The sequence below is a fragment of the Staurois parvus genome, unplaced genomic scaffold (assembly GCF_062004578.1).
Source record: "Staurois parvus isolate SC_StPar_1 unplaced genomic scaffold, SC_StPar_1.0 ptg000667l, whole genome shotgun sequence".
In the NCBI taxonomy this organism is placed as follows: Eukaryota; Metazoa; Chordata; class Amphibia; order Anura; family Ranidae; genus Staurois; species Staurois parvus.
The window spans coordinates 649,283-675,616 of record NW_028318463.1 but is presented as its reverse complement, the minus strand read 5'-3'; the positions used below and the strand labels follow the sequence as shown (position 1 = coordinate 675,616).

Sequence of the window (26,334 nt, the reverse complement as noted above, 5' to 3'; positions counted from 1 at the left end):
ATATTGTATTGCCTGGGGTGTAGCATAGGTTTTTTCCCCCGTCTTACATAAAAGACACTGACAGCAGTTATACGAGAAGTACATGTTTTCAAAGCCTTGTGTCTACCATGGAAATAGATATACAAATACAGTGAGCGCTCTCAATAATTAGCAGCTGAGCATTCAAGGAAAAACATATAAAAAGTCCCAAAGAATATATATATAATAATGCAACGCTTTTTGATGTTGTAATGCTATATGCAATTAAATGCAAATGGATATATGAAATAAAATAAATTATATCAAATCACAGTCCACAAGAAAAAGTGCTCGTTGATTCCCAGTGCGGATGGTAGAAATGCAAACTAACCAGAAGCGTATTGGTAATACGCATATGTATAAAATATCCTGAAGATTCCCCTCTCTTTTTTGGTCTGGTCATGGGCAGAAGCTGGAAAATATGAAGATGAAGCGCCCTCGTGTGGAGAAGATGAGATCCGACAGGTCAGAGAAATCTTTACCAAGATGTAGTCCCCCTTCTCCCAGGAGCTGGTACAGAGATCACTCTGGGGCTGCAAAAATTGAAAAGGCTCCTCGCAACTCCAGCGTTTATTGATTCTGCATCTATTTCTTTAGCCTTTTTCTCCGCCACTTTAGCTAGCGCCAATTCACCCTTATCTAGTGCAAGGTAATGGATGTCCTAGTGGGTAGCTAGGGAAAGCTGTTGGTACAGAGAGTGGAGGTGGAATCCCAGAATTGATCTGGACCCGGGAGTTTGAAGCCACTTGTGTCTACCATGGACTGATCGTGTCCTCAGAATGGCCCGGACAATATTGGTGACAGAAAAATGAGTATGATGCAGGTTAGGTTGACCAAACTATCCAAAATGATCAAACCAGCAAAGTTCATGAATATATCAGAACAGGACAGCTTAAAGAGTGGTTGAAGGTCTCAGAAGAAATGATCAATAATGTTGGATCTGCAAAAGATCAGACAGAATGCGGCCACTGTGTGCACAAGAGAACTGAATAAACCTCCAAAAAAGACAGCAATCAACATATGGAGATACAAGACACTGCTCATGTGGACCTGGTATGGGCTACAAATGGCCACATAGCAATCATGCCATGGCTCCTAGCAGACGTTCAGTGATTCCAAAGAATCCAAACATGAAAAACTTCATGGTGCACCCAGCCACTTATCACATCACGAATAGTAAAATAATCGGAGAATTTGAAATGAAAAACATCTTCAGGAAGCCATCATCTCTTTGCCTCTGAAGTCAGACTTAACTTTTCTGTATCCTGACACCCACACACTCCGTTAATTTTTTAATAGAAAAACTAATTTTGTAATTATTCATTTTTTTTTTCATAAAGAAAGGCTGGGGCCCCCTGTGGCAAGTGGGGCAATTGCCCCTTTTGCTCCCCTGTAAATCCAGCATTGGTGCTAAAACTCTGATAAAACGCAGAGCACCAACCCCTTGGGATAAAACCCTCCTCCAGTGATCCTACTGGTAAAATAACCAGGTGTTAAATTGGCAAATACCCTAATGGGCAAAAATAATAATTGCAACAGTGTAAAACATTATAAAAAAGATGTAATATAAAAGCTGAATAAAGCAGGTAGCTCAGAGTGCTATACAATGTACTTTTAATCTAACTATGGAAGTGCTGCTTCAGTCCAACATGGGTGTGCTGTAAAGCTGTATGAACACAAGAGGAAGGGGAGAGAGAAGCGTAAATTCCATAGTGTAGCACGTAAAAAACATATTTTCTAAAAATGATTATGATTGTTTCTCGTAAGCGACAAAAACGCAGGTAAGGCAATTGCATTTTTTTGCATTTAAACATGCCTTTCAGTGCAAGAAAGGTAGGTAAACTGCGGGCAGGAGCCATTGGTATCAGTGGAAATTTACTTAGATCAATGTAATTCTCCACATACTGAAAACTATTTTGGGCCAATCAGATATTGTGATACTGAATTTCGGGTCGCTTTTCAAGATGTTCCACTCTTTGGACAGAATTTTCTTAATAGACAGATATTGTGTATTGCACAGGTGTCAAACACAAGGCCCGTGGGCCATATTCAGCCCTCCAGGCCATTTCATGTTGCCCTCAGACCTCTCCTGCAGCTGTGGCACTCCCTCGTCTCCACCTTGTCTCAGTAGTTAACAGAAGAGAGGAGGACAGATCTCCTCTGCCAGATCCTGCTCTTCTCCATGCAGCCACAGAGAGGCTCATTTCTGCAACCCCCCACCCTTGGTCTCAGCAATTGGCAGCATAGAGGAGGACAGAACTCTCCAACAGGTCCTGCACGTCTCTGTGCATCCGCAGCACTGCCTTGTCTCCACCTCCCCTGCAGACTTCAGCAGCTGACTGCAGCCCTCCTTTGGTCCTCCTCCAGACCCTGCTCTCGTATGCATTCCCCCCAGGGGTTCGTGCCAGGAGATTTAGGGGTGCACTAAAAAAAAAAATGTAATGATGTAGCTGTAGGAGGGGCCAGCTGTTAACACCAGAACAGCCAATGACACACCACAGGTGTATTGCCAAGGTAGGGGATACCGGGAGGTGTCCAATATATAGTGTGATACTTTATTTTATTCTTTTTATAAAAGGTTCTACACTGCTGGGGGCTTGGTTGAAATCAGCTACTGCCTTCATATATATATATGAATATTGATTATTTAAACAAGCTTTACATGTAGCGCCAGACATATTTTCAGGATAACGTCATAATGCAGCTCCTAGGATAAGCAAAATAAAGTTACCAATACCAATCAATCACATTTCATCCTAATATAGTCAACTGCAAACAAAACAATTTCCATATCTCTTCAAGCAATCACATCAGTAATGATAGCCATGCTTCCTTTACACTGAGATCATTACTACAACCTCGAGGTATGACCTGAAGTTAAGAATTTGTTTTCTATTGCTTGGTAGAGGTCTCAAATTATGTGCATCCTAATTGTTTTTTGCTTTCATTACTGTATGAAGCCAGAATTTTTTGCTTTTTACATTTCGGAGAAGGGATGGAACTTTTTCAAGGTTTGTCATATGTGATGCACAAAAAAAACCCCTCACCTTTCCTACTGCCCATGCCTCCAAATTACCATTCGGTTTCTGAGAATTCCTCATGTAAAGTCTCCAGAGAAACCTATAATTCCAGGAAATGTTGATCTCTTGGTTCCCCCACTGTGTTCATTGGTTTCTCCTATTGACCTCCACATTATAACTGTGTGCTGTACAGTAATGTATGGAGGTCAGCAGGTGGAACCATTGAGCACAGCGGGGATCCCAGGAAATCTAAACTCCTGGAAGTGTCATGAAGATTTCTCATGAAAGGAATGGCAGAATGGAGGAGTAATCACAGTTTTCTTTTATAGGTGTGCTTCTTTGGCTATTTTTTTAAATGAATGTCAGGGTCCTTTAATAGAGTCCATACTTTTACAAACTCTTTTATTATTGTGTGTCCCCACAATTCCTCGGCTATCTATTATTCTATTATCTATCTATCTATCTATCTATCTATCTACCTTAGTGCTAACACCCTAAAGGGCCCACTGTTTTGCTTCTTTCCCCAGTAGGTGCTCTAGCAGCCAAGCAGACAGTCTCCATGAACAATGACCACTTTTAAGCACAGGCTGACTCAAGGCTGGTCAAAAAAAGAAGTCCCTCAGTTAGCTCCAGCAAAGTTCGGTAGAATAGGCGCCCCAGCTAGCATAGTTGGGACCTCTATGAGCAGTAGAAAAACAGCTGGACTGGGCAGCAGGCCTTCAGGCTAGGATCTCCTCCTCCTAGACAAGAACCGCTCTGCTCCAGGCTTCAAGGTATTTATGCTCCCACCCAGCCACCTTCTGTGCCCTCTCCCCAGAATTGGCTGGGACCACCTAAATAGTCATACTATGACTTTGTCTCTCCCAACCCACTATCTTCCAGAACCATCCAAAAGGTAGGAGGAAGCAGTCAACTCACAGCCTGTGAAACTCAGAGCAGACCAAAGTAATCACAGGCAGCTCCACTGATTACAGGAGAGCTAAAGACTAAATTTACCTAGCCTACCTATTAATTATCGATATCTATCTATCTATCTATCTCATATTAATATACAGTTGCAAGAAAAAGTATGTGAACCCCTTGGGATTACGTGGAGTTTTGCATGAATTGGGTATAAAATGTGCTCTGAACGTCATCTAAGTCACAACAATAGAAGAACACAGTCTGCTGAACATAATACTACACAAACATTAGATGTTGCCATGGTTTAATTGCACATAACATGTAAACATTCACAGTGCAGGGAGGAAAAAGTATGTGAGGCGCTAGCTTAATGACTTCTCCCAGAGCTAATTGGAGCCAGGAGTGAGCCAACCTTGACTCCAATCAGTGTGATGATATTGGATGTGTTGCTGACAGCTGTCCTGCCCTTAAAAAACACACACCTGTTTTGGGTTTACTGGTTTCAAGAAGCACTGTCTGATGTGAACCATGCCTCGCAGAAAAGAGCTCTCAGAAGACCTACGATCAAGAATTGTTGACTTGCATGAAGCTGGAAAGGGTTAAAAAAGTATCTCCAAAAGCCTTGATGTTCATGTGTTCACGTTAAGACAGACTGTCTACAAATGGAGAAAGTTTAGCACTGTTGCTACTCTCCCTAGGCGTGGTCGTCCTGTAAAAATGACTGCAAGAGCACAGCGCAGAATGCTGCATGAGGTAAAGAAGAATCCCAGAGTGTCAGCTAAAGACCTACAGAAATCTCTGGCACATGCTAACATTTTTGTTGACACATCTACAATAAGGAAAACATTAAACAAGAATGGAGTACATGGGAGGACACCACGGAGGAAGCCATTGCTGTCCAAAAAGAATATTGCAGTTTGCAATAGAATATTGCATATTGAAGTTTGCAAAAGAGCACCTGGATGTTCCACAGCACTACTGGCAAAATATACTGTGGACAGATGAAACCAAGATTGAGATGTTTGGGAAGAACACACAACACTATGTGTGGAGAAAAAAAAGGCACAGCACACCAACATCAAAACCTCATCCCCACTGTGAAACATGGCGGAGGGAGCATCATGGTTTGGGGCTGCTTTGCTGCCTCAGGGCCTGGACGGATTGTTGTCATTGATGGGAAAATGAATTCCAGAGTTTATTGAGACATTTTGCAGGAAAACGTACGACCATCTGTCCGCCAACTGAAGCTCCACAGAGGATGGGTGATGCAACAGGACAATGACCCAAAGCATACAAGTAATTCAACAAAACAATGGCTGCAACAGCACAGAATACGCCTTCTGGAGTGGCCCAGTCAGAGTCCTGACCTCAACCCGATTGAAATGCTGTGGCATGACCTTAAGAGAGCGATTCACACCAGACATCCCAAGAATATTGCTACACTGAAACAATTTTGTGAAGAGGAGTGGTCCAAAATGACTCCAGATCGTTGTGCAGGTCTGATCTGCAACTACAGGAAACGTTTGGTTGAGGTTATTGCTGCCAAAGGAGGGTCAACCAGTTATTAAGTCCAAAGGTTCACATACTTTTTCCTCCCTGCACTGTGAATGTTTACATGTTATGTGCAATTAAACCATGGCAACATCTAATGTTTGTGTAGTATTATGTTCAGCAGACTGTGTTCTTCTATTGTTGTGACTTAGATGACGTTCAGAGCACATTTTATGCCCAATTCATGCAAAACTCCACGTAATCCCAAGGGGTTCACATACTTTTTCTTGCAACTGTATCTATCTCTCTATCTATCTATCTATCTATCTATCTATCTATCTATCTATCTATCTATCTATCTATCTATCTATCTATCTATCTATCTATCTATCTATCTATCTATCTATCTATCTATCTATCTATCTATCTATCTATCTATCTATCTATCTATCCTTTCCTTACATAGTTTCTATTAAGTTTTAAGATAAAAAAAAACAAGTCAACATTTTCTGATGTCATTCTCTGCCAATTTGTAATTAAAGCCCATTCATAACTAGTCCATTCTCCAGGGTAGGTGATCTCAGAGTACATTGGTACAAGTCAGTCTGTGTATTGAAACCTTGTAGCCAGAACTGTAATTTCTCCTCTAGGAAATGTGCTGTTTATGACTGAACCATTAATGAATCATATGGGATCTAATCTTCCATCGTGTCTCTGCGGTGGAATTATTTGTCTGGTTGTGTGAAAGAAATATTAATTTGGCTTTTCAGTCTTAAAGATGACCCAACTAGAAAATTGTCTCCCGAGGGACTTTAATGCATCCATGACACCATAAATATGCGTACAAAACATGTTTTTATTGATACACAATTGCTTATAAAAGAATAAAACCAACGAATGTATCTCTGGCATAAATATTGAGAGTCTGTATCTTCAGACAATATTGAGCAACAGATAACAGATGGGCCACCGGGCCCTATTCTACAATAAATGATTGTGGTTATTTTTGATTAGGGGATAAAAATCCCCTCAATCATTTATTGTAGAATAGGGCCCAGTAGCCCATCTGTTATCCGTTACGTAATATTGTCTGAAGGTACAGACTGTAAATATTTATGCCAGAGATACATCAATTGGTTTTATTGTTTCTTTGATAAGCAAGTTTGTATCAATAAAAACATCTTTATGACGTATTTATGGTGTCATGGCTGGATTAAAGTCCCACGGGAGACGATTTTCTGGTTGGGTATAATATAGGGACTCAGCAGCCTTAGATCAAGGATGATGCACTCACTTTCATCTCTTAAAGGTGAACTCTTAGCTGATGTAATTTAAAAAAAAAAAACAACGTAATGCAGATATGTGTCTATTAAAATCATTAAAGTTTAAATCCAGGCATCAGTGTGGTATGTATGTAGTTGGATTGGCCCATTGCTGGACAATGCTTAACCACTTCCCCGCCACCCTATAGCAGAAGTACTGCTACAGGGGTCAGGGCCACACCAAATCACGTAAATATACGTGATTTCCATTGGCGGCTACAGATGTCAATCACTGGGTCCTGGCCGGAGATTCCCCGGCAGCACCAGTCAATCGCTGAGAAACAGTGATAGGGGAGAGACCTGTGAGTAAACAACACAGGTCTCTCTCCTGCCAACAAGAACATGCTGCTTTGTATTTCTCTGCACAGCAGAGAAATACACAGCAGCATGTTTCTCTAGTAAAACACACACAGCACATGTTGTAAAACATGCACAGCACACAGTTAACCCTTTGATCGCCCCAGATGTTAACCCCCTTCCTGCTCTGTGTCATTAGTACAGTGTCAGTGCCAGGGGTGGACTGACAAGTCATGGGGCCCCCGGGCAATAGGGGATCATGTGGGCTTGCCCAAACTCAAAAAAACCTATGAAAAAGTTATCAGGGGCATCTCATGGGGCCCCAATAGATCTCCCAGATGACAAAATCAGTAGACCCTTCTTCAGCCAGTAACAATAGACCCCTCCCTCAACAGTAGATGCTTCTCAGCAACAACTTACCCCTCCAGCAACATAAGACCCCCCCAGCAACAATAGTTCCCCCACTAGCAACGAAAGCTTCTCCCAGCACCAATAGATCCCCCAGCATCAACAAACCCTCCAGCACATCCCAGCACCCCTCGCCATTACATTCAGTGGTGAGGGTGCTGGAACTGCGTTCCCCTATGTTCCCACTGAAAAAAAAGCCCTGATAATACATAACATTCTACATAAATAAAAATAACAATCAAAAGAATCCATAGAATTTCCCAAAATAAATCCTCTATTTATAGCAAATCTTACCACACTAGATAAAAAGCAGATTAACCCCTCGCCCTACAGAGGATTTCCTCCCCTCCCTGACCAGGCCATTTTTTGCAATACAGCGCTGCGTTACTTTAACTGATAATTGCGCGGTCATGCAACGCTGTACCCAAATGAAATTTATGTCCTTTTTTTACCACACATTTTCTGTGTGATTTCGTTCAGTGGTATTTGATCGCCTCTGCGGTTTTTATTTTTTGCGCTATAAAAAAAAACAAACATTTTGAAAGAAACAACATATTTGACATTTCCTAAAAAACATATCCAATCAAAAAATTTAAAAAAAAATCAAATTTCAGCTTAAATTTAGACCCCAATGTGTTCTGCTCCATGTCTTTGCAAAAAAAAAATCCCAATAAGTGTGAATTAATTGGTTTATGTGAAAGTTATAGACTCTACAAATGGCGGTATAGATGCTGAAATTTTTACTTTACTTTTTTTTTATACTAGTAATGGCGGCAATCAACAGGATTACGGCGGGCATTCTGACACTGGGGGGGAAATGATTAACTGCCACTGACATCCCCAGTGACACCAACACAATGATCAGTGCTAATAAAAAGCTCTGACCAGGGGCAGACTGACTATTTGGAAACTCGGGCACTGCCTGAGGGCCCGGGGTCAGTAGGGGCTCCATGAGATGCCCCTGGTACCTTTCATTGGCTTTTTCATAGGCTTTTTTGGGTGTGGGCAAGGACACAGGAGCCCCATAATCCCCTACTGCCCGGGGGGGCCCCATGAGTTGTCAGTCCGCCCCGGGGTGGGCTATCTATACAGCATTAACTAAACCAAAGGAAAGGGAGGAGCTGAAACAAAATATAGAAAACTCTTAAAGGCATATGACAGTCAACATGACCGTCATGTGAAACATGACATGTACTATGGTACCTAAAAAGTCCTATTGAGGGATTCTTTTCTCTTCCCCATTCTGTTTAGATTGGTCCAGCTTGGACCAGTGTAACAATGGCATACACCATACCTGGCCAGTGCCCCTGGAAGATGGAAATCACTGAAGTAGACACCGCTACTTCAATGATCTCCACGAGCCTCCCGATCATAGTCCGATGCAAGAGCTATGTTTAATCGTATGAGGATACACAGTTGTTCCATGCATCCCAGTGCAGGCGTCCCATTCATGTCATCGCTTCTCGGCCTTTTGGCTAAGATCAAGTGTAGTATCTGTTCTTATCAGTGTCCAGTGGGGGTGCTACCGACCATTCTGGTAAGAGGATGGTTGTTGTATGGTACCCTCACTGGTATGATGGGGGTCTGGATGGCTATTACGGGGAGGACAGAAACCGGGGAGCGCCATGATTCGTTCTGGGGCCTCGGGAGTAATTCTCCTTTGGAACGTCTGAAGGACCCAGTTGCCTCCTGATTTGGACGGTCTACCTTGGTCTGGCCTGGGGCTGGGAAGGCAGAGAGTCCGCAAACTAGGTGCCCCCTGAGTAGTCGCCTCAGGGGTGCTCTGAGTAACACTTGGGTGTGGGACCCCATGCTGTGAATGAGCACATGGTCACCGAGTTTAACACTTTTTGCACTGCGCCTCTAGGACCGGGCCTTTTGGTCAAGTTCTGGGCAATTTTTTTGCTACAGGCCTCAGGGTCTGGTCAGTGCACAATTTGGGCACGACACTTTTTATTATTTTTATAGATTTATTTAATTATTTATTTATTTATTTTTCCTCACCCCACGTTTGTCACCTTTTACTTTTGTGTGTGTTTTTTCTCACAGGATGGAGGGTGTGGGTCCTCGGGCCTACCCTGACGTCTAGGGGGAGGATGTGTGGCCATACGGTTCCTTCCTCCCCTGTCCCTAGGGGGTTTTCTCTTCGGGAGAACCCCCTGACCTAGTACTGGATGTCCGGCTTCGGCTGGACATAAGGAACGGTGGTCCACCAGGCCTTTTGGCCAGGAGGACCAAATGGGAACCTTGTCCCTGTCAGGAGCTTCGTGCCCCGGGGGATCAGGGTAACGGTTCAACCCCTTCGGGGGTAGGACAAAAGCACACCCTTAAGTGCACTTTTTGTGTGGTGTTTTGCACTTGCACTTTTTTGTGAACACTTACGGGTTTTTTCGTTATAGTCTCACGTTTGCGGACTTAATAAAAAAAAAAAAAAAATTAATGTCATTTGGGATGCAGCAGCTGCACGGACGCACATCCACACAGATGTCAAATTAGGAGCAGCGGCTGTGTCCGTGCAGCTGTTCCATCCAGATTGACATAAATGGGACTGCCTGCATGGGGATGCATGGAACACATGTGCATCCCGGTGAGGGCAAACACAGCCCCCACATGAGCATACGCTAAACCCCTTCACGCCGGCCGCACGCAAATGTGCAGCCTCCCGGCATCTGGTCCTAGACGCCAAGTGGCCGCACATTTGCGTTCATGTAACAAAAAACATATGTGCTGAGAGCTCCCAGCACACGTGAGGTACTCACGGAAAGGTCCCGGTCTGCTCTTTCGATCGGGACCTTTCCCAATCATGTCACCGGCCGTGACGTGACATCACGGTGGCCACATGACACTAAGCCACGCCCCGCCCCGCCCATCTCTCGGCGCAGGAATTGCTCTTCACACCGGGATGATCCGGCATGAAGGGGTTAAGAAAGTAACATGAACAAGACCTAAGAAATGAAGGCTTGCATGTGCTGAAAGCTTGAAGGATAAGTTCACCTTTCATAATATGTTATGTTGTACCCATATTCAGGGTGTAACATGTATCATGCTATGATCTGACCGGCCTCTGCACCCCCCCGATGCCCTCTGTGACAACTAGTGGCGGACCTTCTCTCCCGTCGCTAGCTGTCACAATTTTTAAAAAACTTGGCTGTGCGAGGCTCCGCCCACTCGGCCATATCGTTCATTCACAGCATTCTGTGAAAAGGAAAACTACAAGTCCCAGCAGCCTTTGTGGCTGTCAGCTTGTAGTTTTCTGTGAACTACCATGGCACTCCGCAGCGCTCCACAGTGCCAGGGTAGTTCATTGAGCCTTCCTGTCAGTAGTATCTGCTGGATTTACGAGCACACAGACATACTGACAGGTCAGGGGGAGATCTGCTGGTGCTATGCTTTAGAGCGGGGGTCTCCATACTTTCTAAACAAAGGGCCAGTTTACTGTCCTTCAGACTTTAGGGGGGCCAGACTGTAGCCATTGGGAGTAGAAAATGTCCCAGCATCAGTTGGAGTAAGCAATGCCCCATCGTTGGTGTCATTGAGAGGAATTGTGCCTCAACATTGGTAGGAATTGTGCCCCAACATTGGTGTCATTGACTCCATTGTTGATGTGTTTGGGAGAAATTGTGCCCTATCATGTCAAGGTCCTACCTTTTCCCTGTGGTTATGTTACTTCATGTGCTGGTGTCCATCTTGGATTCTGCTGTGCATGATGGGAGCCCTTTTATGCCTTCAGGTTTCTGTGGTCCATCCTCCAGAGGGGTGTGGCTGATGACATATAAGCCTGTGGCCCGCACATGCTCTTTGCACTTGTGTCTTGTGTCTTTGTGTCGCTGTTACTCTGTTCTGACTCTCGTGACTCTCCTGGTATCTGATTTGGCTTGTCTTGACTATTCTTTGTATTCTCCTTTGATCTGACCCTCTGTTGCTGAACCCGGCTCGTGACCTGTGATTCTCGTCTGCTGTCCTGTACTGTCCTGTCCTGTTGTTGTTGACCCCGGCTTGTCTGACTACTCTTTTGTCTCTTCCACCAGCTACACGCCATTGGTGGCGGCCATTACCGCAGCTGAGGTGTCTCGGGGGCCGCGACCTGGTTCCTGGCTGCGTCAAGTCCATCCCCACCATCAGGGGCCCTGGTGAAGGGCAGCCTGGGACTTAGACTCCGCGCCCTGAGGGACTTCGGTCTGTGGGTAGTGGTTGTCGTCAGCCAGTGCGTTACATTGTTAGGCCTGCCTGTCCGTTCCTCAGCTCCTGTCCTGACATATCACTAGTGTCATTGGAAAGAATTGTGCCCCATCACTGGTGTTATTGGGCCCCAATGTTTCTGTCATTGGGAGGAACTGTGCCCTATCATTGGTGTCACTGGAAGGAATTGTGTCCCATTGTTGGTGTCATTGGGAGGAACTGTGCCCCTTCATTGCTGTCATTGAATAAAGTAGTGCTCCAAGGGCCAGATAAAAGCAAGCAAAGGGCCGCATTCGACTCCAGATGTCTCATTAAAGAGAACTTGTCACCAAAAAAATCATCACATAGGGGACATTCTGTATTGCACAGTGGAAACATATGGGGTCTTTTAGACCCTGGATGTCTCATTAAAGAGAACCCGTCACCAAAATATCATCACATAGGGGACTTTTTGTCCCCTATGTGATGAAAAAATAAAGATAGGTTAAAAAAATTATATAAAATTAAGGTTACACGCAAGCATATAAAACCCCTTCCACCCCAAACGTAAACGCACATTTCGGGGGCACCTACGCATGTAAATGTTGATTACAATACACTTTACAGTAAAGCATGCTTGTTATACTCACTGTGGAACCTAAGAGGTTAATCCTCTGTATCGTGTAAAAAGGCTGTTTGATCCTGTCTTCTGCTCTAACTGCTGATGAGAAAATGTATTTATCAGTGTATATTTACTAAAATAATTGCATTTCCATGTTCTGTGTACTGTGGGAGACCAGAAATAGTGAATGCAGCGTCCGGGGAGACCAGATATAGTAAATGCAGCTTCCGGGGAGACCAGATATAGTGAATGCAGGGTCGGGGGAGACCGGATATAGTAAATGCAGGGTCCAGGGAGAGCGGATATAGTGAATGCAGGGTCTGGGGAGACCAGATATAGTGAATGCAGGGTCCGGGGAGACCGGATATAGTGAATGCAGGGTCGGGGGAGACCGGATATAGTGAATGCAGGGTCCGGGGAGAGCGGATATAGTGAATGCAGGGTCCGGGGAGAGCGGATATAGTGAATGCAGGGTCCGGGGAGACCGGATATAGTGAATGCGGGGTCCCGGGGAGACCAGATATAGTGAATGCAGGGTCCGGGGAGACCAGATATAGTGAATGCAGGGTCCGGGGAGAGCGGATATAGTGAATGCGGGGTCCCGGGGAGAGCGGATATAGTGAATGCGGGGTCCGGGGAGAGCGGATATAGTGAATGCAAGGTCCGGGGAGAGCGGATATAGCGAATGCGGGGAGAGCGGATATAGCGAATGCAGGGTCCGGGGAGAGCGGATATAGCGAATGCAGGGTCCGGGGAGACCGGATATATTGAATTCAGGGTCGGGGGAGACCAGATATAGAGAATGCGGGGTCGGGGGAGACCAGATATAGAGAATGCGGGGTCCGGGGAGACCAGATATAGTGAATGCGGGGTCCGGGGAGACCAGATATAGTGAATGTGGGGTCCGGGGAGACCAGATATAGTGAATGTGGGGTCCGGGGAGACCAGATATAGTGAATGCAGGGTCTGTGGAGACCAGATATAGTGAATGCAGGGTCCGGGGAGAGCAGATATAGTGAATGCAGGGTCTGTGGAGACCAGATATAGTGAATGTGGGGTCCGGGGAGACCAGATATAGTGAATGCAGGGTCCGGGGAGACCAGATATTGTGAATGCGGGGTCCAGGGAGAGCAGATATAGTGAATGCAGGGTCCGGGGAGAGCAGATATAGTGAATGCAGGGTCCGGGGAGACCAGATATAGTGAATGCAGGGTCCGGAGAGAGCAGATATAGTGAATGCAGGGTCCGGAGAGAGCAGATATAGTGAATGCAGGGTCCGGGGAGACCAGATATAGAGAATGCAGAGTCCTCGGAGACTGGATATAGAGAATGCAGAGTCCGGGGTTTAGTAACACTTTAACTTTAGTGAATTGTTTACTGAAATTTTGCTTTTTCCACACCTTTGCATTAATATCGTAACATAAACATTGGAACTACAGTGCTGCCATTTTATTCTCTAGGTTGTTTGCCTTGAAAAAATAATGTTTTAAGGTTTATGTAATCTTCAGGCCTAAACTGATTTTTTAAACATATGTGCGAAAAAAAAAAAACCGCAAAAACAGCTCTGGCAATGAAAGGGTTGTTATTTTTTTTTTTTTTCGATTTTAATTATGAAGATGGAAAGGAAATAAAATCTCCCATGAATTTAGCCTGTCACGTGGGTAGGGTGTGGAACCAAGGGATAGTGCTCTGAGGTGGGTAGGGGGTGGAACCAAGGGACAGCGTTCAGAGGTTGGTAAGGGGTAGAACCAAGGGGCAGTGCTCAGAGGTGGGTAAGAGGGTGGAACCTAGGGACAGCGTTCAGAGGTGGGTAGGGGGTGGAATCAAGGGACCGCACTCAGAGGTTGGTAAGGGGTAGAACCAAGGGATAGTGCTCGGAGGTGGGTTGGGGGTGAAATCAAGGCATAGTGCTCAGAGGTTGGTAAGGGGTAGAACCAAGGGATAGTGCTCGGAGGTGGGTTGGGGGTGAAATCAAGGCATAGTGCTCAGAGGTTGGTAAGGGGTAGAACCAAGGGATAGTGCTCGGAGGTGGGTTGGGGGTGAAATCAAGGCATAGTGCTCAGAGGTTGGTAAGGGGTAGAACCAAGGGACAGTGCTTTGAGGTGGGTAGGGGGTGGAGCCTAGGGACAGCGCTCAGGAGGCGGAACAAAGGAACAGTGCTTTGAGGTGGGTAGGGGGTGGAACCAAAGGAGAGTGCTCATAGGTTGGTAAGGGGTAGAACCAAGGGATAGCGCTTTGAGGTGGGTAGGGGGTCAAACCAAGGGACCGTGCTCAGAGGTTGGTAAGGGGTAGAACCAAGGGATAGTGCTCGGAGGTGGGTTGGGGGTGGAACCAATGGGCAGTGCTCAGAGGTGGGTAGGCATGAAACCAAGGACAATGCTCAGAGGTGGATAGGGGGTGGAACCAAGGCATGGTATTCGGGGGTGGTTAGAGGGCAGAGACCAGGAGTGACTCGGAAAGGGGGGAGAACATGCACTTATTCCCTGAGACAAAAGCCCTTGGGCTAAGTGATAATTGACACAAATTTTTAATTCAAGAAAAATGGTACAACTGTTTTGTAGGCAAAATTACAATTTTATTTCGATATTATACTCTAGTAATGTGCTAACATTAACATTGTAGCGCGTTATAATTTGTGTATTTGATGTAGAAATCAAATCTTCCCATGAATATCTAATAAGAAGCTACGCAAATATCAATTTTCCCTGTGGATACATAATCTGAAGGATGAGTGCTTCCACATTATTGGGGTTTCTGAATAAGAACTTGAACCAAGGATAGCCAGGCATGTCTGTGCACACATCTGCACTGAAAACGTTTTCTACTGTTTTTTGTTGTGATCCGTTGATATCCATCATCTTCTCCTCTTAAATGATTCATGAGTTCTCTTTGGGCGGAACTTTGCTCCCATCAGTAGGACATGGGCCGTAGGTAGTGGTGGCACTATCCTCTGTGTAAAGTGGAAAAAAAAATTATTTCATGTGGACAAAATACCACCCACGCTCTTCACACACTAAGAGCTCATTCACACTGGTGTTGAACCCCGTGGTTAGGCTGCGCTTCTACTACCCCCTAACCGCTACACCCCTGCAGAGGCAACGGCCGGGGGTCTACGCATGCTGCGACCCCCTGTTGCTTTCGGTGGGTGCAGAGCCTGCCAAATACAACCCATTAAAATGAACAGGGTTGCAAGCATGCGCCATGCTAGTATGGGATTCAGGGGTTTAACCTCCTCGGCGGTATGATTCTTTCTGATTTTTTGTGCTGAAAGCGGTACATTTTTTTGCATGGAAATATGTCGTTTTTTATTGTAGGCCTGTAATTTTTAGGAATAACTCACTGAAATCTGTCTGAACAAGAGTCTAGTAAACATCCCGGGTAAAATCAAATTTGAAACACTAAATCATAAATTATAATTTAATAAATAATCATAAAAAATAATAATAATAAATTTAATTCAATAATATAATCAAACCAAAAACACTGAAATTTGAAATAGGCAAATTCACACATCGCTGAGCAAAGTCGCAAAATTGTTTTCAGTGTCTGATGAGGAATTTCCCCCACGAATCATTATCACTCAATTCTGCAAGTGGTTCTGATTTACTATCGCTGTTCTCTAGCCGGTCTAAAACCGCTTTTGACCGAAAGGGACGCTTTTTGGACGCCATGGACTTTTCTAAGTTTCCAGGCAGAAAGAACATTCAAAATGCAGGCAGGGTGCCGGACAAAGCACTCGGGACAAAATGTATGTGAAATGGTTTGATACAGGAATGTTATACTATGTGATTTTAGTGTATTTAGTGAATGTCACTTTTTGTCATTTTCAAATTTCTCGCCGTTCCGTCCCCCGTACGTCCCGACGTCGCAGGAAACGGACCCCAGAAGACAGATGCCGGCATCCGCCAGAGAACATTACAGGGGACACTGCAGGAGGGACATCGCTGGAGCGCAGGACAATGTAAGTGATCGAGGGATCCCGGAACAACGCTGCATGGTAAGCCCGAGTGTAGCTCAGTGGGGGGTTACCGCTTGCGGTGCTGAAACTTTACCCCGAGCTACACTCGGGAATACCGCCAGGGAGGCTACTAAAAATTAAATAAAAAATGAAAATTATTCAGTCCCACTCCAAATCAATAAAGTGAAAAATAAAAGTAAAAAAAAAACATTCATAAAAGTCATTTTTCAAAAAAAACTTTTGACCCGTTTCCACCGAAATAGTGCTCAAATACCACACCGCACTCACTAGATATTGGTGAAAAAAACGCCTTTTAGGGTTTTTTTGGGATCCTAGACCCAATCAATAAGCCTCCAAACACCAGATATTATTGGATCTCCCTTACTCCAGACAGGAAGAAAAGGTTTTGAATAATGCAGGGAAAAAAAAACAAATATATAGTGTAATTCTGCAATACTCGGGCAGAATCAATTTCCAAGATGACAGCACAAGAATCACCCACAAGCAAGATGGCCCCCGGTAACGCCACCCGCCGGTGTGCGTTCCACTCCCAGAAGTGATGTGGTACGTTGAACGGAGATCCGATAATATCTGGTGTTTGGAGGCTTATTGACTGGGACTAGGATCCCAAAAAAAACCCCTAAAAGGTGTGTTTTGCACCAATATCTGGTGAGTGCGGTGTGGTATTTTAGCACCATTTCGGTGGAAACACGGGTCAAAAGTTTTTTTTGGAAAAATAACTTTTATGAATGTTTTATTTTTATTTTTCACTTTATTGATTTGGAGTGGGACTTATTAATTTTCATTTTTTATATATATTTTTATGAATTATTTATTTACTTTTTCACTGGAGTGTATATTTATATATACAGTTGTTTTCAAAATAATAGCAGTGTGTTGAAAAAAGTGAATAAAGCTGAAAATCCTTCTAATAGCTTTTATTTCCATCCACACAAATGCATTGGGAACACGACACATTCTATTCCAAATCAAAACACGAAGAAAAATACATCAAATTTGTGTTGTTCCTCTAAAAAAAAATTGAAGAAAAGTGAATATTAGACGGTTCAAAAAAATCGCAGTGTTTGTATTCTTCTTTACAAACTCAAACATTCACTATATAAACTGAGAAATGTTTGAAGATTTTGCTTTCCTTTGAATGACTTCATGAATATTTGGTTGTAGTCGCACTGTTTCTGAGAACTGCTGTACATCTGTGTTGCATGGAGTCCCCCAACTTCTGGTCCCTGTGATCAGGTATTCCAGCCCAGGATGATTGGACCACATTCCACAGTTCTTCTCTATTTCTTGGTTTTGCCTCAGAAACTGCATTTTTGATGTCACCCCACAGGTTTTCTATTGGATTAAGATCCGGGGATTGGGCTGGCCACTCCATAACGTCAATCTTGTTGGTCTGGAACCAAGATGTTGCACGTTTACTGGTGTGTTTGGGGTCGTTGTCTTGTTGGAACACCCATTTCAAGGGCATTTCCTCTTCAGCATAAGGCAGCATGACCTCTTCAAGTATTCTGATGTATTCAAACTGATCCATGATCCCTGGTATGCGATAAATAGGCCCAACACCGTAGTATGAGAAACATCCCCATATCATGATGCTTGCACCACCATGCTTCACTGTCTTCACAGTGTACTGTGGCTTGAATTCAGTGTTTGGGGGTCGTCTGACAAACTGTCTCCGCCCACTAGACCCAAAAAGAACAATCTTACGTTCATCAGTCCACAAAATGTTGCGCCATTTCTCTTTAGGCCGGTCAATGTGCTCTTTGGCAGATTGTAACCTCTTCAGCATGTCTTTTTCCCAACAGTGGGACTTTGCGGGGACTTCTTGCAGATAGCTTGGCTTCACATCGGCGTCTTCTAATTGTAACAGTCCTCACAGGGAACGTCACACCTTCTTTCATCTTCCTGGAGCTGATTGTTGGCTGAGTCCGCGCCATTTTGGCTATTCTTCTATCCATTCCAATGGTAGTTTTTCGCTTTCTTCCACGTCTTTCAGGTTTTGGTTGCCATTTTAAAGCATTTGCGATCATTTTAGCTGAGCAGCCTATCATTTTCTGCACTTTATATGTTTTCCCCTCTCCAATCAACTTTTTAATCAAGGTACGCTGTTCTTCTGAACAATGTCTGGAACGACCCATTTTCCTCAGAATTTCAGAGAGAAATGCACTGTAACCAGCATGTACAACATTTGCTGCCTTCCTTCCTTAAATAAGGGCAATAATTGCCACCTGTTTTTCAAAGAATGAATGACCTCACTAATAGAACTCCACACTGCTATTATTTTGAACACGCCCCTTTCAATGAGTGATTCAATGACACAGAATCAGCAGCATGCATGTCATGACTGTTGGGTCTGTTGGATTTCTATTACTCTACCACACCTGCTAGTAAATTATCTGCCATGTAGAAATATCATTTCTGCCAAAAACAGTGATTGATCCAGTTAGTGATGTCTGACTGCTATTATTTTGAACACAACTGTATATTTGCGTTGTTTTGATGTGTTATATTATTTTTTGGTGTTCACACTAATGAGCAGCAGCATTTATTTATTTATTTAGTATATAATTTCACGGTTTTGGCGCTGGTGATTTTTTTTATATATATTTGGGTCATTTGACTGCTCTGATTGGCTGTCACAGTGGTCACATGACTGTAAAGCTCTTGATCGCACGTATGCATCAGGAGTTTATCGATCTGCCGGCTACCGCGTTGGGAATGAGCAGAGAGCACGCTCTCAGCACGGCAAGTTGTTTTAACAGGGCCGCTTAGATGCAGCCGCTTGGTGTCGAGGCTCACGAACAGTCGCATATATGAGTGCGGCCGCCACCAAGAGGTTAAAGTACTCTGGAGTGACACTTGTCCAGTCATCAAATGTAGTGAGAAATGTTCTTCCAGATATCTGTATAAAGGTTCGTTGGAAGGTCTACTAGTGTATGGCCAAGCTTAGGTGCCCCAGGCAGCTCTATGAGTCTTCATGCTGGTCTACCTCTTACCATTCTGATAATAGTCATATATTTTTACATTGACCGGTTTGAGGCCAAACACCACCATATCTTGCACAATGATGATATCGTATTGTTGTTCTGAGTGATTCAGCTGGAAAAAAAAAGAAAGAAGAAAGTCAGAGGGATTCAAGAATTTCAATCAACTTTTGCACTTTAGCCCCTTGTCTACCAAAGGACAGTTATTTACCACATGGTGAAAAGCAAGGGGTTGAAGCAAGTTCCACTGCAGATGTGATCTCGGTGCCGATGTTTTATAGGCCTCCGTTTCCCGGTGGTTCCCAGGCTCTCCCATTTCTCCAGGGGGGCCCAGGACATTGGTAAATGGCCTTAAAGTCTTACTAAACCCACAACAGTACAATCAGTCTGTAGATGCAGTAAAGCATGCTTGTTATACTCACTGTGGAACCTAAGGGGTTAATCCTCTGCATTGTGTAAAAAGGCTGTTTGATCCTGTCTTCTCTGCTCCTCCTCTTGTTGAAATGCCCACCTGATACAGACTGAATCTGGAGTCAAGTGCACATGCTCAATTTGGTGGTGGGTTGGGGGTGGAACCAATGGGCAGTTCTCAGAGGTGGATAGGCATGGAATCAAGGACAGCACGTGGAGGTGGATAAGGGGTGGAACCAAGGCATGGTGTTCGGGGTGGTTAGGGAGCAGAGACCAGGAGTGACTCGGAAAGGGGAGAGAACATGCTCAGTTTGGTGTGTATTGCTAGAGAAGTTTTTTTTTTTTCTTGGGAGAGTGCATGTGATCAGCACAGGGCCAATCAGGGCTGTCCAGATAGAGGGTCAGGGATTTCACATCCTCCTAGAGCAGAAAGAAAACTCCTCCTACTAGCTTTAACCAGTGCTCTGCTGAAGTCACAAGACTGCTACAGTATATACTGCTGATTAGAAAAGGTATTTAGCAATTTTTATTTACTAAAATAACTGCACTTTCATGTTGTGTTTACTGTGGGAGACCAGATATAGTGAATGCAGGGTCCGGGAAGACCAGATATAGTGAATGCAGGGTCCGGGGAGAGCGGATATAGGGAATGCAGGGTCCGGGGAGAGCGGATATAGGGAATGCAGGGTCCGGGGAGAGCAGATATAGGGAATGCAGGGTCCGGGGAGAGCGGATATAGTGAATGCAGGGTCCAGGGAAGACCAGATATAGTGAATGCAGGGTCCGGGGAGAGCGGATATAGTGAATGCAGGGTCCGGGAAGACCAGATATAGTGAATGCAGGGTCCGGGGAGACCGGATATAGTGAATGCAGGGTCCGGGGAGAGCGGATATAGTGAATGCAGGGTCCGGGAAGACCAGATATAGTGAATGCAGGGCCCGGGAAGACCAGATATAGTGAATGCGGGGTCCGGGAAGACCAGATATAGTGAATGCAGGGCCCGGGAAGACCAGATATAGTGAATGCAGGGTCCGGGGAGAGCGGATATAGGGAATGCAGGGTCCGGGGAGACCAGATATAGTGAATTCAGGGTCTGGGGAGAGCAGATATAGTGAACGCAGGGTCTGGGGAGAGCAGATATAGGGAACGCAGGGTCCGGGGAGAGCAGATATAGTGAACGCAGGGTCTGGGGAGAGCAGATATAGGGAATGCAGGGTCTGGGGAGAGCAGATATAGTGAATGCAGGGTCCGGGGAGACCGGATATAGTGAATGCAGGGTCCGGGGAGAGCGGATATAGTGAATGCAGGGTCCGGGGAGAGCGGATATAGTGAATGCAGGGTCTAGGGAGAGTGGATATAGTGAATGCAGGGTCCGGGGAGACTGGATATAGTGAATGCAGGGTCCGGGGAGAGCAGATATAGTGAATGCAGGGTCTGGGGAGACCGGATATTCTGACCCCCCCCCCCCCCTCCCAAAAATGAAAAGTTAGCAGCTACAAATACTGTAGCTGCTGACTTTTAACATTAAGGCCCTTACCTGTCTAGGGATCCAGCGGTGTCCTCACCCCGAGCTGATTCTTCAGTCGGCTGTTGGGTGCTGGCGCCGCCATCTTAACTAAGGGAAACCGGCTGTGAAGCCTTGCAGCTTCACAGTCGGTTTCTTCCTGCGCATAGGCAAATTTGCGCTGCGGTTTTTGATGGGGCCACAGTCCTCTTGTACCTGTGAAATATCCCAGAGGGCTGAAGGCGGAAGGAAGGAGGGCCAAATTTCCGGCCAGAAGTGGGAGCAGGTACCTGTCAAAACCAGGTACCCGTTTCCCCTCAAAAGGTGCCAATTGTGGCAGCGGAGGGGGGAGGGAGGCAGATAAGCAGAGCTTCCACTTTTGAGTGGAACTCCGCTTTAAGTCACTTCTGAGTTCACAGCTGACATTTCTTTGCTAATGTAGTGGAGTATACAGCTAGTCAAGCATGATCTGTGATTGATTAGCTGCAGTGCAGGGCAGGGAGACATTGGAGGTCTAATGAACCTCCAATGTCTCCATAAGGAAAATGTCTCCTGCCCAATTCTATCACATAGGGGGCTTGTTAGATCCATTGTGTTAGCAAAAGCATTAAATGGAAAGAAAAAGGATAAATAAAAATAAGGAAAAGAAAATTAACACCCACCCTCCCACCACCGTATGCACCCCAATGCAAACGCACAGTGTATGGTGCACATTTGTACGCATGCATAAATTGCACCACATATGCGAGGTATCACCACGAACCTGTGTGAGAACAGTAATTCTTGAGTCTCCATTCTAGAGCCTCTAAACTAATAACCTGTAAAGGGTTTGAAAGTGTCACCTATGGAGAATTTGGGGTACTATAGGTTTTTTTTGCAGTTTCACAGGTTTGACATGTTTGGTATCTATTTACTTGATGCAACCCCATCTTTTATATTTTACCAACATACTGTATATTATATTGTGTATATGAACACTAAAAATCATTTTAGCGTATTTTTTCCTGAAAATATACAGTTGATAAACAGTTGTACAAATATCATACATAAGACATAAAAAAAGTGCAACTGCCTCTGCTTTGGGAAAATATAGAAATGTTTTTGGGTTTCAGATCATTTCCAGCAAAGAATACAGATTTTAACGTGTGAGTACATTTTTAAAAAATACCCAGGTAGACAAGTGGTTAAAGACCTGTAGACTTTTCCCACAGGGGTCTCCAAACCATGGCCTGCGGGCCACTCTGATCTTTACCTCTCCCTCTCCACTGGCACTTTCCCCTCCCCTCTAAAGCACGCGCACATCACCCCCATACTCAAAAAACCCTCCCTTGACGCCACTGACCTTAACAACCTTAGACCCATCTCCCTGCTGCCATTCACTTCCAAGTTCCTTGAGCGCCTGGCCTACAATCACCTAAGCTCCCACCTCACTGATAACAACCTCCTTGACCCCCTACAGTCTGGCTTCTGTCCCCTACACTCCACTGAAACCGCCCTACTTAAAATCACCAACGACCTGCTAACCACCAAAGCTAATGGCCACTATTCTATCCTCCTGCTCCTTGACCTCTCCGCGGCCTTCGACACTGTCGACCACCCTCTCCTCCTTGCCAAACTGAACTCCCTTGGCATCAGGGACACTGCTCTCTCCTGGTTCTCCTCCTACCTATCCCAACGCTCCTTCAGCGTCACCGATAACACTGCCACCTCCCCCTCTCTGTCGGAGTCCCCAAGGCTCTGTCCTCGAGCCCCTCCTCTTCTCCATCTACACCTCCTCCCTTGGTAAACTAATACACTCCCACTGCTTCAATTACCACCTCTTTGCCGACGACACACAAATTTACCTCTCCACCCCCCACCTCACCCCCTCACTCTCCGCCCACATCGCCCACCACCTGAATGACATATCAGACTGGATGTCGCTCCATTTCCTCAAACTAAACCTGTCCAAAACCGAGCTCCTAGTCTTCCCCGTGCCCCCCCATCCTCTCCATCACTACTAACAACCCCACCATCTCTCCCACCCCACACGCCAAAGTCCTGGGTGTCACCCTGGACTCACACCTCTCCTTCCTACCTCACGTCCAATTGCTATCAAGATCATGCAGGCTCCACCTCCGCAACATCTCCAAGATACGTACATTCCTCACCCCAGACACCACCAAACAACTCGTACACTCCCTCATCACCTCACGCCTGGACTATTGCAACTCCCTTCTCACTGGCCTACCCAAACGAATGCTATCCCCACTCCAGTCTATCCTGAACTCAGCGGCCAGACTCATCCACCTCACCAACCGCTCCACATCTGCCTCCCCCCTCTGCCAATCCCTTCACTGGCTCCCGATCGCCTCGAACCCCTCGTGTATTGTATTGTTTCTGTCTTGTCTCATGTTCTGTCCCCCTTGCTATTGTACAGCGCTGAGCAAACCCTTTGGCGTTATATAAATACTGTATAATAATAATGTAAGGGGGGACTCTGAACTTTGATGGGTACTTCTAGATGTAAGGGGGGACTCTGTTGGATACTTCTAAATGTAAGGAAGGACTCTGATGGGTCTCTGGGATGTAAGGGGGGCCACGGATGGGTGCTCTGGGATGTAAGGGGGGCCTGTGATGTGCACTATGGGTTGCGGGGGGGACTCTGATGGGTACTTCTAGATGTAAGGGGGGACTTTGATAGGCACTCTGGGATGTAAGGGGGACCTGTGATGTGCACTCTAGGATGCAAGGGGGGACTCTGATGTGCACTCTGGGATGCAAGGGAGGACTCCGATTGGTCCTTCTAGATGTAAGGGTACTCTGGTGGGCATTTATGGATGTAAGGGGAAACTTTGACACTCCTGGGTGTACAGGGGGATGTAATCCCAGTTCTCCGTAATCTTCTCCACTTGTCAACCATTTTTGTGAAAATCTCTGGTGCTGGAAGTTCAGTAGTGAACCCATGATGGGGCATTTAAGGCTCTCACACCTCTCTGGAGGACAGGACAGGATTAGTGGCTTCTATGGGCACTCCTGGAAGTAAGGCAAAACTCCAATGGGCACTCTTGGATGTAAAGGATGTAAAGGGGGGGACTGTGATGGGCACTTCTGAATGTAGGGGGAAACTCTGGGATGTAAGTGTAAGGGTGACTTTAATGGGCACTTTTAGATTTAGGGGGAGACTCTGACGGATACTCCTGGATCTAAGAGGACTCCTAGATGTAAGGGGGCACTCTGATGGGCATTCTAGAATTTAAGGGGGGACTCTGATGGGCTCTCCTGGATGTAAGGGGAACCTTTGATGAACACTCCGTGGTGTACTGGGAACTCTGATGGACATTCTTTGATGTATAAGGGGACTATGATTGGTACTCCAGAATATAAAGGGGAACTCTGATGGGTACTCCTGAATGTAGGGGGAAACTGATGAGCACTCCTGGATGTAGTGGGAATCTGATGAACACTCCTGGATGTAGAGGGAAACTGATGAGCACTCCTGGATGTAGGGGGAATCTGATGAACACTCCTGGATGTAGAGGGAAACTGATGAGCACTCCTGGATGTACGGGGAACTCTGATGAACACTCCTGGATGTGGGGGGGAACTGATGAGCACTCCTGGATGTATGGGGAACTCTGATGAACACTCCTGGATGTAGGGGGGAACTGATGAGCACTCCTGGATGTATGGGGAACTCTGATGAACACTCCTGGATGTAGGGGGGAACTGATGAGCACTCCTGGATGTACGGGGAACTCTGATGAACACTCCTGGATGTGGGGGGGAACTGATGAGCACTCCTGGATGTGGGGGGGAACTGATGAGCACTCCTGGATGTACGGGGAACTCTGATGAACACTCCTGGATGTAGGGGGGAACTGATGAGCACTCCTGGATGTATGGGGAACTCTGATGAACACTCCTGGATGTAGGGGGGAACTGATGAGCACTCCTGGATGTACGGGGAACTCTGATGAACACTCCTGGATGTAGGGGGGAACTGATGAGCACTCCTGGATGTACGGGGAACTCTGATGAACACTCCTGGATGTAGGGGGGAACTGATGAGCACTCCTGGATGTATGGGGAACTCTGATGAACACTCCTGGATGTAGGGGGGAACTGATGAGCACTCCTGGATGTATGGGGAACTCTGATGAACACTCCTGGATGTAGGGGGGAACTGATGAGCACTCCTGGATGTACGGGGAACTCTGATGAACACTCCTGGATGTGGGGGGGAACTGATGAGCACTCCTGGATGTGGGGGGGAACTGATGAGCACTCCTGGATGTATGGGGAACTCTGATGAGCACTCCTGGATGTAGGGGGGAACTGATGAGCACTCCTGGATGTACGGGGAACTCTGATGAACACTCCTGGATGTGGGGGGGAACTGATGAGCACTCCTGGATGTGGGGGGGAACTGATGAGCACTCCTGGATGTACGGGGAACTCTGATGAACACTCCTGGATGTAGGGGGGAACTGATGAGCACTCCTGGATGTACGGGGAACTCTGATGAACACTCCTGGATGTAGGGGGGAACTGATGAGCACTCCTGGATGTACGGGGAACTCTGATGAACACTCCTGGATGTGGGGGGGAACTGATGAGCACTCCTGGATGTACGGGGAACTCTGATGGACACTCTAGGATGTAAGAAGGAAATCTGACGAACACTCCTGGATGTAAGCGGGGACTTGGATGGTCACACCTGGATCTAAGGAAGGACTCTGATGGGCACTCCTGAATGTGGGGGGGAAAAGCACTTATGGGTACTCCTGGTTGTTAAGAGGAGAGTTGGATGGGCAATCCAGGATGTAAGGGGGGACTCTGATAGGCACCCCTGGATGTAAGGAAGGACTGATTTTTTTTTGGTCTGAGAGTGTTTGTAAAATCCACAATGTGGCCCCCATACTGGATAGTTTGGAGACCTTTGCTATAAACCATTAAAAAGATCAACTAAATGGGGAACTCCAGTGTTTCCAAACACCCCCACTGCCCCGACATGCTGATTGCCGGGAAATGTGTTCGGTAGCAAACTCTGTGCTTCCTTGTTGCATAAGCACCAAACAACAGTGGCGAAAGGATAACTGAAGCAACACACGACAACCAATCAGAAAAAACCTCTTCACTGAATGAAGTAGGCTGTCATTTGGTTACTATTGGTTACTGCAGTTTGGATAGCCTTGCCGGTCCATGTACTTCCTTACTGACTTGGCTTGTTGGTGT

The 26,334-nt window shown here is 45.8% G+C and overlaps 1 pseudogene; it reads left to right on the top strand.

Moving 5' to 3' along the window:
• Positions 1-8,914: 8,914 nt before the first annotated feature.
• Positions 8,915-9,027, top strand: LOC149447903 (U2 spliceosomal RNA; annotated as a pseudogene).
• The last annotated feature ends 17,307 nt before the right edge of the window (positions 9,028-26,334 follow it).